At 40.5% G+C, this 14,802-nt stretch overlaps 1 protein-coding gene across 1 annotated transcript in view; it reads right to left on the bottom strand.

The window, feature by feature from the left end:
- Positions 1-14,802, bottom strand: part of SUPT3H (SPT3 homolog, SAGA and STAGA complex component) — a 1,211,638-nt gene that overhangs the window by 786,559 nt on the left and 410,277 nt on the right. The window lies entirely within an intron of this gene.

Here is a 14,802-nt window from a genome sequence, read left to right as displayed (position 1 = left end):
GATCTATCCAGTATTTGTAAAGTGCACGCTTTTGTAATCAAAGAATGTCTCATTGTGCTAGTGAACTACAACCAGAGAGGGGAGCTTTTGGAGATCACTTCTATAGTCACATAGTATTTTTTCATAAAGAAGGTTCTTAAGTTTCTTCCTATAACTGTGATGGTTATCACCTTTCTTTAGTGACAACGGCAGGGAGTTCCTGCAGGACGTTCCCACCCAAGGAGCACTGAACTGCGCAGCCTGCTAGTGCACAATTCCGAAGAAGAACAAACCCACCTGCTGCCCCACAGTACTGGTCGCCAGGTAAAGAGTACGCGTGAGACCGGTAGGTGCTTTGCACTTGATTGCACTGGGTTGTGAACCCATGGACAGAGGTCTAATAGGGGCTTTGAGATTTTTGTATTCCCAAGGACACAACGGCCAAGAAGCAATTACAACAAGTTCAAGAGGATCTGACCCACACTTAACTGCACAATGTTTTCAATTATATGACAAAAAAATTTCAAATGATAGAGACAGAAGTGGTTGGTCATTTTCATTGGTGGAAATCATGATCTTAGTACTGAAGGTTTTAAATAAAATGAGTGTTCTATTCATTTGAACTTATTTCAAATCATGGTATAATAAATATACTTGTACCTATGTACTATTTTTGCTAGCAGGCTTAAATCATTCCAGTGTCCACAAATATTTCATAGTAAAGCACAGTGTGGCACCTATCACTTTATTTGTCTCGTTTTAACTGGTTGGTCATTGAAATCTGTCAGCGAACGAAAAGCAAACACCGTGCCTTGCTTATTTGCACTTTGAATTAACTAAGAACCGCTTCCACGTCAACGTAGTCTGAAGCATCTGTGCCTAAATCAGGTCCCGTCTGTATCAAACACCATGTCTGCCATACTGTCTTTGATGATAATTGTATCAACACACTGAGTAAATGAATGGAGGTCTATGAAAAGACAAAACACTGACTGAGAAATCAAAGATATTTGCCTGGTTCACAAACTGCACTCTGTAGTACGCCTTGTACTACTACAAAATGCAAATTTTACCTACACTTATGTGTGCAGAGTTCTCCGCCCTGATCACGGAGTCTCCGCACATGTAAGTATAGGATTTAGTAGCTAAATGTGGGAAAGACACGGGGAGTGGGCAGGAAAAGAGGAAGACTTACTCCTAAGGGGATGGGATCAGGGGAGAGTACGAGAGGTTGCCTCCGACCCACACAAGACTAAGCCAATTGCTTTACTACGGGGGTGCAGACACGTAACTTACATTTCTGTATTAAGTTTACTCTCGGAGTTTGTGAATACTGAAAATAGTAAACTTAATCAATTGAGTAAACTTTTTAAAAAATGTAAGTTACCTTTGTGAATCAGGCCCAGTGTATTCATTTCAAATTAATTTATTCATTAAACACAACATGTCAAATCCATATTGATTTCAGGATTTCAAACAGATGAGCCCGAGGGAAAAAGGAAAAAAGCGCACTGTAAGCTTCAGAGCCCTGGGATGCTGCCAGAGATGAATGGGCAGAGGCATCCCCAGCCCATCAAACCCAAAACACAGCCTTCAGGGGCACAGAACACACGTTCCATACAATGACACGCTGCTGCTGAGATGCAATGCTCCTCGGTGCTGTGCTAGACACTGTAGTGGAACTTTTCACAAGTTTCTGTTCAGACCCCTGGTGAAACATACGGCATTTTAGACAATATATTAGGGAAACTGGGCGTTATTTCTACTTCTGAGAGTGAGAAACACAGCACAACATTTAAAGGTTCATAATTTGCTCTTCAGTTGCAATTTTAGTAAATGTTATTAAAATAATTTTCCGGCTCACTGCAGTTTTAATGTGCTTTTGACCATGGACACCAGTCCCGACAGAAGTGGATCCATCATTGGCGTAAAGAGTGAACCGGAGTTTCAATGACGTTTCAATGACCAATCAGGTAAAAAGAGAAAATTAATGTTATTTTGGATCACAGTAGAGAAAGGGAGAAATTGTTTAGGTACTACAAATTCAGGATGTACACCTTAAAGCTGCTTGGATTGGACAGGAGAAACAATCAAACCATTGGAACAACAAACCCAATAAGGAAGTCTCTTCCGAGTGTATCATGTGTTAGTTTTGTTGTTTTAATTTGCAACATTTTCTCAGTAATGGCACCTCTCTCTGTATTTGAGTAGGTATGAAAGTTGAAAAAAAAACACAACTAAATTATACAAACCATAATCCACTGTATAATATACGGCTGTTGAGCGGGAGGGCTGATATTTTCATTGCCCCAGAGTTACCTTGTCCCACTCGATCTCTCTTTCTCGGTTTATTATTATTTATTTTTGAAAACGAGTCTGAGCTCTTGAAAGCTGCATGTTGTCCCCAGGGAGGACAGGCTCTAGTTAATGGTATGTTGGGTTACATTGGGTTATGCTCAAAATCTGAGCTTCTTCCATGTCATAGCTATTCATTATAGCAAATAAGAACAACTAGAATAACAGCACATCACCCGAAAGTGCGAGTGTTCACATGTTCTTCTGTTTTACCCTACCAGGCTTCTCTGCATGCACATGCTGTTAGACCTCACATGACCGCTGAGCCGCGAGGTCAACCCTTCATGAAGAGAACACTCATTTACAAATATCAATACAAGACAACCTGCAGACTATGAAGTGAAATTGGATGTACCCAACCAAAGAGACTGCAATCAAAGTTTAGACTTTAAGGTATAGTTGTAAAATGCTATTAGTTGAAGATGGGATCCGAATTTTTGAGTGGCATCATAGGTTTCTGTGTAAACGTCACCCTTATGAAAATCTTGTCTCCCGAGTCCAGAGCAAAAGGAATAAGAGGGTGCAACCAGCAACCTTAGCTCCTGTTTGTGGGTAAGCAAGGGGAGGCAGGTAAGTCAAGATTAGAAATGGTACTGTGCAAAGTGTATTATTCCACACACACCATCGGTTTAAATGGGCACTCTTTTTATTTCCAGGTACTCAATGCGGTCATTCTGTTAAATCAACTGCCTATGTGTAGGTCCCTGCATAGCTGTACACGGTGCAGGTACGCAGTATAAGAAGGAAATAGTTTCTCATAATTAAATTTTAGATTGCATCTTTTTTCTAAAAGTCTGTTGCAGAAGATATTCCTAATTTATAAAATGAAATGATCAGTATTAAACCTAGATTCTTGTAACTTGTAGTTCTTCTACCAGTTTAGGACCATGAAGTGATTTCTGCCTCAGTTGAGCTAAATGCATTTTATTGCACACACATTCTTCTCTGGGATCACAACTTTGGGGGAGATGTGTCTACCATATATTAACTCCAAGGACTTGCACCCCATAGCCAGGAAAAAAACAAATGTGGCATAGGAGGCCCTTTTCCGAAGAGAGTAGTCCTCTCTGCCTCAATGAAGTCAGCAGTGCTGGAGGCCCAGGCGGCAATGTATGAGCCAGAGTTGGAGTTGGGAACAGAATAGAGTTCTACACAGCGGAGGCAGGGGCTGCCTTATGGGATTCTGGTGTTACAGACTACTTAGTTTTGTTGTACAAAACATTTTCCTAGGAAAGGAAATGCATCCCACTCTTGACAAAACTGGCATGGGAAGTCTGGGAATTTTAATGATTGTCAAGGCCTAATCACCAAAGTTGAATGGTTCACTCTTTTAAAAACAACAGCTTGACACGCCAAGAAGAAAATCTGTCTGGAACTATAGAGGAGAAAAGACTGGAACTGAAAAAATCACACATGCCTGAGGAGTGGAGACAACGGTCGGCAGTGTGCCTTCAACATCTGGTCTAGCATTTTGTCACGTGTTGCTCCAGCCGCATGCCATCCCACCAAGGTAAAAAGGGTCTAAATCCAACCAAAGATGCCATACTGGCCCTATGGAAATTATACGCTGTGTCTGGAAAGTGCAATGGGTCCTAAAACACGAGGAGCTACGCATGGAATAGTTCCAATTCATCATTTAAAATTGGATATATCTCCTGTTTGTCCTTCTAGATCTTCCAGAATGCAGGAGGTTCTGCCAACAGATGAAGATTTTGAGAGCTGTAGAAAATTCCAGTCTATTGGATATTTTGCTGTGGAACTGCTGCTGGAGTTATGGGAGGCCCCCTTAAACTGGAAACTGGATTGATTTCAGAGGAACCAGCCCTGAAGTCCCAGTGACTTCTGTACTAGTACAACTACCACATTAATGCCTGTACTAAAACCAAATTTAATCTCAGGAGGACTGGGACAAAGTGCCAACTCCTCCTGAAAAAGACGCAGTCTTCGGATTAATTTTTACCATTTTTCCCACTTTAGTGGAAAGTTTGGGACTACAATAAGACTGCTTCTTCAAAGTATCTAACTCATGAGGTCCTCCTCTGCTACAGTTTCCAGGCTTGCCGAGCTGAAGATTTCAATCTTTTTTCTTAATACATTTTTATCCTTCATCCTATTTACTTATTTTCTGTGACATTTCTTTCTTTTGAACTAACCTGGTTGTATCTTTTGATTCTATTGTTATTTCAATTAGGTTTTGCACCTATTCCACATACAAAGTCTTTGAGTAAGGTGTTTTTTCTGTAATGCTACCAATGAGTGAACTAGAGATTCCTCACAGAAACCACTTTCTTTTTGTGGGTCAAATTGTTTGGAACTTGTGGGAGTGCAGTCACGGTTCACATCAAGAAATCACACTCAATCTCCCTTTGATTAAAAATCAGATGCTGTACACAATTTCTCTTATAGGCAGGAAACAGTTCATATTCTATAGTCACTCTGTTGCCCTCACTTTAGTGTGTATTAGCTCCAGAAACCCCAATCAAGGGTCTAATTTGTGGTTATTTCTAATTGTTCTAGGTGTTTCTAATTAGCTGGGTTTGGTGGCTCAGTGGACTAATCCATTAAATACAGTAATCTAAGTTTGACTTCATGGTCAGAGGTTCAAATCCCAGCAGATCCACTCAACCTTTCATCTTTCTGAGGCTGATAAAACCGGTACTATTGAGTTAAGTAACAATAAACAACTGGTATTGAGCAACAAAATTTCCTTCTGGATGAATCAGCACTTTACAGATACACATTATGTTTAAAACCAATTACTCTACAGTCTTACTGGGGTGAGAGGAGAGCATTCAAGAGGACAGGAATAGAACATATCAGCTGGTCAAACACATTGGCTCTCTTCATCTTCACCAGATCCCTTCATCACACTGCCACTATAGGAGCACAGTCACATGTGGCAACTATGCACACAAGGTGAGCTTTCTTCACTTCTTTGCTGTTGTGTAATCAGTTATTACAGCAATTGACAGATACCAAAAGTTAGATTGGGTACCAGTCACCCTTAATTCCATGGATCCTTTTTTTCCACTGCTATCACAGTAAATTACATTTCCGTTTTGAGTTCCATATGAGGTGTTTTATTATTGTTATTATACAAGACGTTTCTTGAACAAAATCCTCCTCATCATTATTTGTTCATTTCATATATAGGGCCTGATTTAGATACTAGCGGGCAAGTTACTCCATCACAACAGTGACGGATATCCTGTCTGCCAAAATCGAAATCCCTTTATATTCTATGGCATTTAGATTTTGGTGGATTGGATATCCGTCACTGTTGTGACGGAGTAACTTGTCCACTAATATCTAAATCAGGCCATAGTTTTTTAGCAACTGGCCCTTACCAGCGCCATTTAATACTTCATATGGCCATCACATGTTTCACTTAGGTGTATTGCCATGTCTTGATGTCAGGCAGAGAACAAACAGAACTACAGTGATGTCGCGATAATGCCATTCTCGTCGTTAATGTACATAGTGACGTATCATTGTATCAACAAGAAGCAGCAGGAAAAATAGGAAAGTTTACATGTACCTGTAGATGCATTCATTCACTAGTTACATAGCTACCGATACCTCTGCCAAAGAAAGTAGGTATTTTAAGTCCAGCCCCTGCTTCTAGGTGCCGTAGCCAGCCCACCATCCGTACAGAAACTGACGCATCACCACACCCCACATAGAGCCACACACTTAGAACAACAAGCACCAGACCGTCTCTATTCTCCGTAGGTGTTCAATCAGGTCATCCTGAAGACTAAAGAAATCTCTTTCATGTAGCTATTAGAATAATATAATGTCTTGTGGTCTGATGTTAGATCCCTGCACAGGTTCACACCAGATTCTCATGTGAAATTAGACTACTTGTAAGGCAAATGACTGGTTGGGAACTTGAACATTGTCTCACCTGAAAGATCTAAAGTTTAAAAAAAGAACTGCATATGAAAGAGTGTCTTATAGACAGCAGAGTAGGTATTGGGTGACTGTGAAAATGGTGGGGAAGGGTGGAATAAAACAAAAACAAAACAAAATATATAAAAAAAAAAATATATATGAACCTCGCCGCTGCACAGGTGCTCTCCCTTGCACTCCAGGCACTCAGCCTGCCCTGCGGCCAATCATGGCGCTGCTCAGAGCGGCGTTATGATTGGCTGGAGCGTCCTTGCTAGGCACTCGAACACAGACTGGGAGCCTGGGCTTGCTCTCTCCATCATGGTGCCGGCTTGGAGAGAGCCCTTGAGCGCATGTGTGTTTGGCCGGCCGGAGACAGCTGACCAAACATACATGCGCATTAAGGGGAGTGCGCTGGGCACTCCCCTAAGTACACGTCATCCTCCATGGCTCTGCCCCTTCAAAAATAAAACGATAATAAACATTATTGTTTATTTTTAAAGGATTGCAGCTCCTGCCGCTGGCTTGGGGGGCGACGCTCCTCCGCCATAGCGGAGGAACCGCCCCTGGCCTACTGTCTGCTAAGGAAACATTCTGTCGGTCTCTTTTGAGAAAACGCATGCATCATACATGCATGAAAGTCTACACCAGCAGCCCTTTCAATGAAAAAAATAGTCTTTTAACATATAGGTGCTGCTAATAAGCTGCAATGCACTGGGTTCATGAATGTGAACATTCCTACCAATCATATGTTTCCATTGTGGATCACTAACTGCAATCACATGCACTGCAGACCACGGATGCCTCGTTTGTTAGAGGGACAAACAGCCCATTTCCTTAATAGACTGTGACACGCCATAAGCCACAAGTTTAACAGGAGTTCATTTTCCACAGATGAGGATTAAGTACTTGATGAGGAGTTTTATTGCCCTTTCCATTGTGGCGATTACGCGCGGTGTGCAGAGCAGCATTAATCCCTTTCGAGTACCCAAATCATTTACATGCGCCGCTTGATCCTATCGGAGCTGACAGGATGCAGCCCAGCCGCAGAACAGACCCTACTAATCATTATTAGATGCTCTAGTGGGTCGTGGCTAGAAAACCACGTGCCCCTGTGGCAAAAGAAAAGAGATCAAAAGCATTTAAAAGAAAATGTTGGCTTGAGCAATTTAACTGAAGCTTTGAAAAATGCAGGAATCCTTTGTTAACCAAGTTTGAAAATAACAAAATCTGTTTATGGTTCACGGTCAATTAATTTTTATCCTCTAATAGTTTATGGCATCCGAAGGGAATAAATTCATTTCCACGCATTGAGTTAAATTTACATAATGTGACTATTGTCAGCACTTTGATAGATATGTTCCTAATACTCTCAGTTTATTACATCTTCTCATAAGCATTGCCTGTTCTTAAATGTTCCCTATTCATGTATTTATTTAACTGCAGTTTTATCTTCCGTGAACTAGCCAGGGGATGCCTCAACACTGTCCTACCAATGAAACTAAACATGGCAAATAATGGCTGACAAAGTAATTTAGGGAGGACTAAAAACAGACAAGAGCACATTTATAAAACGCATCGGCAAAGCCACTAAGTTTTCTCTAAGACAGATCTATTAACTTTGCCATTTTTTTTTCCAGCAGACCAGGCTCCTGTGGAAAATGGCTTAAAGTAAAGGGAAAAAAGTGCTGCATCGCAGCCAGCATTGACCACGTCATAGTTTCCCCCTCTCCCCCCTATGTTGCACAAAGCCTGAGCTGCTGTGCAATATTTCTAAAAAAGGAGGGGAGGAAAGCTACATGAGGGAGGTGCATGGGAGAAAGGAGGCAGATGCAGCAGGAGGAAGGCATGGGGGGAAAGCAATATGAGGGAGCTGTGGCTGTTGGGGGAGGAGGAGCAACAACACACAGCAGGAGGCAGGTGACCATAGAGTGCATGGCAAAAAAAGAAAAAAAAGAAAGAAAAGTACCAAGAGGAGCACGCAGCTAGTGGAAGGACACTAGCCGCAAACAGGAAACTGTGCTAGGTCTATGTTCCACGCAGGGATAGAGGCCACAGGAGAAAACAGAATGAGAGGCAGCAACCAGGAGGAAGCAGGAATCGTGATCAATAAGAAGTAAGGAATGGAGGATGATGGGGAAGCCAACAGTAGTAAGTAACGGGCTGGCTCTAAGCCTGTTTTAATTATTTTTTTTTTTTAATCAAAAGATTTTGCAGACAACAAATACACGCTGTTTCAGGTGAAGCCTAAAAATCATGACGTTACATACTGATTACCCATGAGGCATTGTATTAGTATGTTCATAAGTTTACTTTAATAGCTGCAAAAGAGAGAAATGTGAAGAGACAAGTGTCAGGTAAACGTAATGAGCAGAATTCAGGCAGTTTTATTAACGTTTCATAAGCAAAGTGGCATGCGCTAACATTAAGCTTGAATGGTGCTCAAGTTGAGTGGCACTGGAATGAAGATGCCTGAAAATTATGTCTATTGATGGAGATCTAGGTGAAGGGAAAAAGCTATTTGTCAGGCAGTCAATGCTCTCCTCCCCAGAAATCAAGAGTTTCGCATTTGGCATTTAGAGAGTTTAGATGCACAGCATTGTAGGTTAGGTTGGCTGGCTGTTCTGAAGATGCATTTGGCCTTTGCATCTAGCCACGTAAGGCATTTTAGCACTAGGATGATGTGATTAAAGCAGCAGGATACAAACGTGTCAGGGAAGTCGCTGCTTGAATGGTCTATAGGCACATGCGTGGAGTGAGTTACTTTATTGAGTCTTAAAGAGTACCAGCGAGTGGACCACAGTTTTAAAGGCAGGTGCAGCCAAAGTCATAGATGCAATTAGTTCCCTTTGTCATGTTTTTAATGCATGACAATGTTCAGTTTGTCATCAAGAAGGATTCACAAGATTTCACATTTCCTGCAACGGCTGGAGATAATCCAGGGGCTTACAGGGAGGCTAACCAGGTGTGAATGGGCAGATTATCCATACAAAGTGTCAAAACAGGTGGAACGCAAATATCTAATCTCACAAGGGTACAGTGTTTGTTCTCAAAAAAAAAAAAAAAAACGAAGCATGCACACTACTTAGTTGTGCATACATAAAGGACAGTAATAAGATGAATAAGACCGTGAATAAACACTAGCATCTAACAAGGGTGGACCCTGTACTAGGCTCTGAGATGAGAGCACCCACTGTCACAGACCTCAGGTCCAGATCCCTGAGAGATACATTAACACCTAGTTTTTTACAAACTTAGTGGGCTGAATTCCTGAATAGACTCCTACATGGCCTGCAAATTTAGTATGAATTGCAGATCCTAGACATTGTCCACAGAAAAAGACAAATAAATTCAGAAACACATTACATATGCCACTGATTACTGTGTGAATGTGTTCAAATGCCCTTGCAATCTTCTCCATGTAGGTAGTACCATTTTTCTGGCACGCAAAATAGTTGTTCAGCATTTCAGAGTGACAAGGAATGCGGACACTGCATACCCTGTGGCCTGGCATTTTAGGAGTTTCTATATTCAAAACCCTCACTTGCCAGAATTTTTGGGCATTTACAGTGTGCGTCATAAAGAAAGAGGCGGCAACAGAGAGAGAATGTAAAGATGCTTAGAAAGTAGATACATCTTGGATCTTAACATCAAACATCCGAATGGACACAACATGAATGAAGAAATATATGTATTTCTTTAGATGTCCAGGACTCTGTGCCAGTCACCCTCTTTATTTGTATGCGATTGGGAACCCATCCACAAGGGCTAAGACTTTGTGTCTGACACCATAAATTGTCTTTGTATTATTTTGTATAGTCTTGTGGTTTAGAGCATATTTCCTGAATGGGTGGTCAATTTCTCAGAACTGAATATGAATTTAATTAGGTCTAATGCTTAACATCATTTTAATTGTTTACCATACTATATTTCAAGTTACCATACTGATTTTTAAAAGGGTTGCAAGACGTTATGGGTCTAGTGCCGAACTAATAAATACAGCTATGATTTGGTACTTGGTATGGATCCCCTTGTAACATGTGGCTAATTTGGGCACAATAAATAGACAAATTTTTTTGATTCTTAAAATGTGTGTACAATATTACTGAATGCCATTATTTGGGCCAAATACTAAACTTATTCCATTTATTATATTTGTTATAAAACAAAATGCTATGCAGTATATCATTTGGTTGTTATTTACATAGCACTTCTTAGAACACTTTTTCTGGTGTTGTTTTATTGTTGATATTTTGGTGTTTTGCATTATACTTATGCAATTCTGGATTGCATTACATTCATGAATTACAATATAATCATAAATCGTCGGGATACTACTGGCAAAGCATTCCGGGAACTGTAGGAAACATATTGATCAAATAGGGCAGATCGTATTGATGGCAATGAATGATGGATTTTCGTTTAGATTTGATTTTTTATTATTTTTTTTCAGCAATTTGCACATGAGAACTGTACATACTAACCATGGATTGGAAACATCACATTAATGTTGAGTGTTGTAATTTATCAGACGCGAAGTATATATGTTTTTTGTTTACATACTATGATTCCCGTGGTGGTGGGACACGCTATTGTTTGACAATGACTGATTTCCGAAATGCATTATCATCTGTATTATAGATTAACTTTAATTCTAATTTTGGAGTGCTGGTTCGTTTCTTAACCAGGAATGAGTGTGGATATATATATATATAAGTGGCACACTCATTCCTGGTTAAGAAACTAACCAGCACTCCAAATCTAGAATTAAAGGTAATCTTTAATACAGATGATAATGCATTTCGGAAATCAGTTTTTGTCAAACAATAGCATATATATATATATATATATATATAGAGAGAGAGAGAGAGAGAGATCTATATAGATATATGTAGTCTCTTCTCCAAACCGCTTATTTTTGTTCCTTAACGTTTTTTCTCAGTTAATCCATATTTATTTTACTTTTTCATTTAAATATTTCTTGTTAATTCTCTTTAATAGTATAATGTGGTTTAGTTTGTATAATTAGATTATGTTTTATTATTTTGAAACACAAATCCTAATATTTTTTTCTGCTAATTATAAATGCAATCTATTCTTTAAATGTACTTAATGTTTTTCCTATTTCTCTCTCTATAGATATATACAGGGAGTGCAGAATTATTAGGCAAGTTGTATTTTTGAGGATTAATTGTATTATTGAACAACAACCATGTTCTCAATGAACCCAAAAAACTCATTAATATCAAAGCTGAATATTTTTGGAAGTAGTTTTTAGTTTGTTTTTAGTTTTAGCTATGTTAGGGGGATATCTGTGTGTGCAGGTGACTATTACTGTGCATAATTATTAGGCAACTTAACAAAAAAATATATATACCCATTTCAATTATTTATTATTACCAGTGAAACCAATATAACATCTCAACATTCACAAATATACATTTCTGACATTCAAAAACAAAACAAAAACAAATCAGTGACCAATATAGCCACCTTTCTTTGCAAGGACACTCAAAAGCCTGCCATCCATGGATTCTGTCAGTGTTTTGATCTGTTCACCATCAACATTGCGTGCAGCAGCAACCACAGCCTCCCAGACACTGTTCAGAGAGGTGTACTGTTTTCCCTCCTTGTAAATCTCACATTTGATGATGGACCACAGGTTCTCAATGGGGTTCAGATCAGGTGAACAAGGAGGCCATGTCATTAGATTTCCTTCTTTTATACCCTTTCTTGCCAGCCACGCTGTGGAGTACTTGGACGCGTGTGATGGAGCATTGTCCTGCATGAAAATCATGTTTTTCTTGAAGGATGCAGACTTCTTCCTGTACCACTGCTTGAAGAAGGTGTCTTCCAGGAACTGGCAGTAGGACTGGGAGTTGAGCTTGACTCCATCCTCAACCCGAAAAGGCCCCACAAGCTCATCTTTGATGATACCAGCCCAAACCAGTACTCCACCTCCACCTTGCTGGCGTCTGAGTCGGACTGGAGCTCTCTGCCCTTTACCAATCCAGCCACGGGCCCATCCATCTGGCCCATCAAGACTCACTCTCATTTCATCAGTCCATAAAACCTTAGAAAAATCAGTCTTGAGATATTTCTTGGCCCAGTCTTGACGTTTCAGCTTGTGTGTCTTGTTCAGTGGTGGTCGTCTTTCAGCCTTTCTTACCTTGGCCATGTCTCTGAGTATTGCACACCTTGTGCTTTTGGGCACTCCAGTGATGTTGCAGCTCTGAAATATGGCCAAACTGGTGGGAAGTGGCATCGTGGCAGCTGCACGCTTGACTTTTCTCAGTTCATGGGCAGTTATTTTGCGCCTTGGTTTTTCCACACGCTTCTTGCGACCCTGTTGACTATTTTGAATGAAACGCTTGATTGTTCGATGATCACGCTTCAGAAGCTTTGCAATTTTAAGAGTGCTGCATCCCTCTGCAAGATATCTCACTATTTTTGACTTTTATGAGCCTGTCATGTCCTTCTTTTGACCCATTTTGCCAAAGGAAAGGAAGTTGCCTAATAATTATGCACACCTGATATAGGGTGTTGATGTCATTAGACCACACCCCTTCTCATTACAGAGATGCACATCACCTAATATGCTTAATTGGTAGTAGGCTTTCGAGCCTATACAGCTTGGAGTAAGACAACATGCATAAAGAGGATGATGTGGTCAAAATACTCATTTGCCTAATAATTCTGCACTCCCTGTATATGTGTGTGTGTTTATTACCTAGTGGCTAGTTTCTATATAAAAAGCGTTTTTTACTTGTCTATATCTTTGGTGCAGATTGACGAATCTTCACAAAACTTTCCAAAACAATTTTCCAGTCCTGTAGGCTGCTGTCTGGAAAGTTTTGGGGTGATCCGTCCAGGGGGTGGGCCCGAGAAGCAGGGGGCTCCCAAAACAAGTTTTCTCCATTCATTTTTCCATAGGAATTTTGAACAGCAATAGCGCAAAAACTACTGGACGGAATTACACCAAATTTGGCAGGATTGTAGGTCCCGGTCCATAAAGAGTGCTTGTTTGATTTGGTGTAATTCCGTTCAGTAGTTTGAGAAATTAAAGAAAATCCAAATTTGTTTATCTAGGGACGTAAAGGATTCACGACCCCTGCCGATCTCATGCAGAGATCTGATTGACTGGTAACACTTCAACAACAGAAGTCGTTGAAGTGTTGTCAGCCATCTTGGGACTCAGCTGAAGCAGAGTCCTAAAAAAAATAAGTAAAAAATAAAGAAAAGGGGTCAGGGTATGAACACCCTGACCCCTTAGCTCTGGTGCTGGGGTCCCAAAGGGACTCCCCCGGGGTAAAAAGCATTTGTTTTTTTAATTTTATGAGCGGAGTCTCGTGAATCTGCAAATCCGCTTGTAAATTTTTTTTTTTAAAAACCAAAGTGCAGTCTCACGCACTTTGTTAGTGTAATACCCCCGGGTGGGCCAAGTCTCAGGGTTCTTTTTCTTATTTAAACCGGCGGGGGCACTAGGCCTCCTGGGCCTCTCCTGATGCCCTGGGGACCGCCACCTCCCCAGAGCCTTTATGTAATATGGGGGTGGGGCATTGGGCCATCTCCTGCTGCCCAGGGGGCTACCACCCCCCCAGGGGCAAAATGTATTTTATTTGCAGAGGCAGGGCACCCCTCCACTCCTGCTGCCCCGAGCCCCCCCCCAGGGCAACACTGTATTCTTAGCGGGGGCCGTGCAGCAGTTACTTGAAAGAACTAACTGTAACCGCTGAATTTCTATGGCTTTGTACGAGTAAACTCAGAACCTAACTATAACGTCCCTGTAACCTTTGTTTTTTTTTCAGTGAACATTATATATATATATATATAAATACATACATAGGAAAGGGTTCAGAACATTCACGTTTAATGTCTCGTTCCGATGTAAATGTAGCATAACCTACCTATAACGTAACAACTCACAATTTATGGTCTGTGATGTCAAATGCAATTTCTATTTGAAAGAAAGCATAAACAATTTACCTAGAGTTTTGCTTTCTTAAGAATACTTTTATTAGCATTTATAATAACGAAGAAACCCACACGAAGGCTGGTCCTAGAAATTCATGAAATAACATTCCCAATATTCATTTGTCTGCGATTTCTATATCACGCAACTGCGGAGTAAGTGTGCTTTAAGGAGCTAACAGCTAAACAATGAACACAGACTCCTAAACAACTGTAACAGAGGATTACGTCATGATGTTGGTGGAGGGAAGGGCGGGATGCTAATTATATCTTAAAGACACAGTTCATGGTGAGACAATACTAATTACATCTTAAAGATAATTACCAACTAGAGCATAACTATATAGCCCATAGTAGCGTGAACTCCTTTACAACTGACAGGGCTTGGGCGCATCTTCACTGCTCAGCACTTTTGGGATCGTGCCCTAAGGGAAAGTTTTCAAAATACCTTTTCAATGTAAATTTGCCACATGGCCTACTGCGCTGTTGTTTTTTTTTTTTACCTTTTATACAGCTTCTGTTGAAGAAAGTTTCCTGGGCCATGTTTACTAGGAAAAACGTTCAGGCACAAGAAATAGCTGAGTGGTAAAAGTTTGAGAAGGAATA

Source organism: Pleurodeles waltl, chromosome 5, assembly GCF_031143425.1.
Source record: "Pleurodeles waltl isolate 20211129_DDA chromosome 5, aPleWal1.hap1.20221129, whole genome shotgun sequence".
NCBI lineage: Eukaryota > Metazoa > Chordata > Amphibia > Caudata > Salamandridae > Pleurodeles > Pleurodeles waltl.
Note: the sequence above shows the minus strand (reverse complement) of the source record. Positions and strands in the feature narration are given on the sequence as shown.